This window comes from Pinus tabuliformis, chromosome 9 (genome assembly GCF_031772625.1).
Source record: "Pinus tabuliformis cultivar Carrire ecotype Pingquan chromosome 9, CPIR1, whole genome shotgun sequence".
Lineage (NCBI taxonomy): Eukaryota > Viridiplantae > Streptophyta > Pinopsida > Pinales > Pinaceae > Pinus > Pinus tabuliformis.
Genome location: NC_142307.1, coordinates 80,332,378 through 80,337,098, shown reverse-complemented (window position 1 = coordinate 80,337,098; position 4,721 = coordinate 80,332,378).

Below are 4,721 nucleotides of genomic sequence, written 5' to 3'. Positions count from 1 at the left end.
AGGAAGACAATGAGCAAGATGGAACAAGCACTATAGGAGGATGTTTTAGTTTGGGATCTTCCATGGTCTCATGAATGAGCAGAAAGCAAGACACAGTTTCTTTGAGTAATGCTGAGGCTAAATATGTTGCAGCTTGTGAAGTAAGCAGAGAAGTAGTATGACTGAGGAAGCTGCTATCCGACCTGTTTGAAGGACTGATGAACCCTATAGTGATACTTTGTGATAACACCAGTTGTATACGTTTGTCTGAAGATCCAGTGTTTGATGGAAAGACAAAGCATATAAACAACAAGTATCACTATATTGAGGAGCTAGTACAAAATGGTGTGCTGCAACTATAGTATATCTCCACTGATGAGAAGGTAGTTGACATATTGACAAAGTCTCCTCCAAACAAGAAGCTTATCTCTTAAGTACACAAGCTTGGTTTGGTTGATGTATCCTCCCTAATTGAGAGGGAGAGATAAACACTACATTCTTGTCTTCACTCGGGAAGAAAGAATGGAGGATTGGTTACCATCTGGCATTCGATACTCTTTGAGAATGTGGTAGGGAATTCAAGACAAGAGTAGTCGTGGATCGATATTCTTTGAGGACTAGCTATCCAAGATAAGAATAGTCCAAAGAAGGTCATACTCGGTGAAACCCCGGGTGGAGAATGTACTTTGAGAGACAATGCTGATGATGTCTATAAATCATTGGTCTCGTCAGCATTGTGTTTTGATCTTGTGGAGAGATAGAGCTATTAGTTAAGGCCTTGCTATGTGACAATGTTGGTTAATATGGTGCTAAACAGATGGGTTACCAATCCGACTCTTTTTATGAGATCTCTTCAGAATGAAAATAACCATGTACCTCTCATGAATACCTCCCTAGTTAAGAGGGAGTGTTGAAAAATGTGTAATTAGGTTCGGTCTTCATAAGTATGAAATGTATTATTGTAAATTATAAAATGCAAAGAAATTATTATTATTGGAGCATAGGTTTCATACTCAAGTTCTTTTATTTTATAGGTCAAGCACCCATTGAGTGCTTCAAGGGTTTGTCCTAGGTCTAAGAGTCATTGTCATATAATAAAAACCCCAATGGGCACATTGTATCTTGTAGAGGAAAATTAGTTTTGTCTTTAAAGTGTCAAAATGCCCTCCAAGATCAAGTTGGCCTAGGCACTATTAAGTCGTCCTAAGTAAAGAGCCACATCTACCCCTTGAAGAGGCCTATATACAGAGAGGAAACCTCTTCCAAAAGATCACTCACTCATTTCTCACTCTATGCGAAGAAGAGGACGAAGGAAATTGAAGTGTTTTGGGCTAATTCTCTCTCCCATGTGCAATTCGAAGCTAGGGTTTCTATGTAAGGGTCATCTCTGGTTCAATCTTGGAAGGAGAGGAAAGAAGTCAAGCGAAGGTTATTTAGGACATCTCACGAGCCCTAAGTCTCAAGGAAAGGCAAGTGAAGGGAAGTGGAAGGCTACAAGAAGAAGATCGAAGCTTTTCTGGTGTGGCAGCAATAGTTGCAGCAGTTGCCAGGGAGACAAGATTTCAGATTTGCAGTAGGAGGTTGAAGTTCTTGAAGCACGAGGCCGAGTTAGTGGTTGATCTTGATCTTGGCGGGTATTTGTCTAAGTCACTAGGTCTTGGTATTCATCAATTACAGGATCTATAAGAAGAGAAGAGATTTAAGGGTTTTCCCCTCAAGAGGAGGGGTTTTGGCCCTGGCTTGCAACCTATATACTATGTCACTGTTCTTATTGTTTTGGTAGTTGTTTGATGTATCTCACATTATAATAATAAGGAACAAACCTAATAAGGAAAATTTTAACATATACAGTGATCTAGTTAAAGAGAATTAACATATTCATTGCCCTATTGGATTCTCAACAAAGTTTTTATATTAATCCGCCCATTCAGCGTCCACCTTGTCACATGACATAATGTTTCTTGGTCACCTTGGATGTTCAGATATGCATATTTTATTTATCATCTTTTTTCTTAAATGAAAAAGCTTATAATATGCCTTATCCCAAAAGCATGGAAAAAGCTTCCTAACTTTCCATATGTACACAAGGAGTTGAAGAGCACAAAGATAAACATAAGGAACACATTCAAGCTCTCAATGGATGGATTGTCACATACCTATTACAGTTCTTAAAAAATTCATGAGAATTTATGAGTTTTATCTCTAGATTGTTCTAGAAATACAAGATCAAGAAAAGACATGTATTAAAAGAACTAAACAATCATTAAGGGAATTTTGAGGTCTAAAGTGGGCCTCCTAAGGAAATTATAAAATAATAGTGGAAATGATAAAATAAAATAGGATTAGATTACATCGTCAAATTTTAGAGGGAAAAAAGAAAAAAAATATTTTTTCAACTCGTATTTTCAATTTATCTCCCTATGGGTTTACTCAAATTTCGAGTAACAACACTCGTTGGATGTAGAATTTGATTTCTCATCCAAGGAGTACCCATGTTGCATACTTTCGATGGACCCTATTACAATAAAAATGAGAAGTACATGAAAAACGTGATTGCAATAATGTTTTTTCATGTATTTCTCATTTTTCGTGTAGTAGGTCCATCAAGAGTATGCAACATGGGTACTCCTTGGATGAGGAATTAAATTTTGCATCCAACAAGTGTTCCTGCTCGAAATTTGAGTAAAACCATAGAGAGATAAGTTGAAAATACGAGTTGAAAAAACAACTTTCTTATTTTTTCAATCTTTTTGTTTTTTTATTCAAAAAATGGTGAATCAACCCCCATGGTTGACATCATCATCTTCAATCCTATTGTTTCTTATAAAGTTTATTTTGGTTGTACATTTTTCTTAGGAGGCCCGTTTTAGACCTCAAAGTTACCCTAATGGCCAAATCAATTTGAATCATAACAACTCAAGTCACTTCCCTAGGTCCTAGAACTCTACGTTTGTTAGTCATAAGTTCTTAGATGAAAAGAGGTCGAGATGAATGATATTTATGATTGGGAATTATTAAGAGGGGGGTGAATTAGTAATTCAAAATTCTTTATTTTTGCTCAACTTAATCTTCTTCTTATGCAGTTAATGATTCATGTTTGTGCTCAATTATTATTGAATTCCTTTTGCAGCTTTCAAGGAGAGAAGTTTGTAGATTTATTTATCAAGAATTCAAAACATTCACACAACACACAAGAATAAACACATGAAGACACCAGATATAAGTGGCAACACAGAAAGGTGAAAACCACGAATTTTAGGTTGAAAATGATGTGAAGGCAAGCTGCTACTTCTTATTACATCAGATTTTTGTAGGCTTTAAATTACAAAAGGGTCCTACCTCGAAGGAAGCTCCAACTCCCACAAGTTTTCTACAGGCTACAACCTACAGGAGACTCCTACCTCAATAGACTACAACCTGTTCTTTTTCAAGCTACAACATAGAAGGGGACAAAAATATCTCAATCACAACATCATGTTATAAATGTTGGTTACCTCATTTACATTTACGCTGTCAAGTCTACTGCTGCACTGCTTCTCCTTTTCATTTTGCATCTCTTTCCTTGCTGATCATCCACTTTCTTATATAGATTGTTTTTTTTCAAAAAGTTCTGCTGTCCATTCCACATTGTATGTTTTATAAGAAATCCATATGGGTTGTTTGTATTCTTTGTAGGAATATGAAATGAAGCATTGTCTCTTGGATTTCCAAAACTGCTTATACAATTATCTTCATTTTCAATTTTGAATGAAATTTTGTAATATAAAATAGAGCTGAAATAAAACAATTCATAATGATTACAAGAGACAAATCAAATTTGTATCATACATTTTTCTATTAATAAAAACATATTTTTCCAGCTTGTGTTTGAATCAATATTTTGTGTTCCATTTGACAATGTTCAACTTCACATTGATAATCATAGTCTTTGCACTTCACATCACTTTCAACCTTCTTTAGTTCAAGCCATCTAGCATTCAACATAAATCAACCTTTGAGCAACATTCTCGCTCATCATATGCATACAACAACATAAGCCAACATTTTGATTCAACATCCCAAGCTCAACATTCTGATTCACATAGCTGCTCCTTTGCCATCAATGATAACAATGCGAACAATCTCCCCCTTTGGCATTGATGGCAACTCATTCTTCCTCTCCCTTCTGTCCTCAAAGATATTTCTCATTGCTTCCCATAACCTCTTCTTATGTCCCCCTTTAACATCAATGGCAAGGGGTTATAAATGCCTTGTAGCCACATTTATTCATTTTCTATTATTAAGGTATCGAAAAAAATATGGTTTTCAACTCATTGTGAAAGAACACTGCAAAATATTGTTGTGAGAACACTATAAAAAGTTTCAAGAATAATGTTGAGAGAAACACTTTCTAAGGAGAGCATGGTATGTATGAGAATTCTATTATATTAAGAAATGTACTCGTGCTAAAGCGCAAAAAATATAAGAATAGGGCAATAATTTGCATCTCATGATGGACACATCCTTGTTACAAATATCCAAGATGACTATGTCTCCATGATGAATGGTGTTCTATATTGAACTCTTAGGGAATAAGCATGTTAGGACACAAAATCCTAATTCATAAAACTATGCCTGAGAATGTATTAAAAACACTGCCAATGCATCAATTTTCAATGTATAGTAGTGTTTGAAGTAGTAATGTAGGAGAGAAAGGTTATATCATATGGTTGTCCACAATTTATCCACGCGGCTTCAAGACA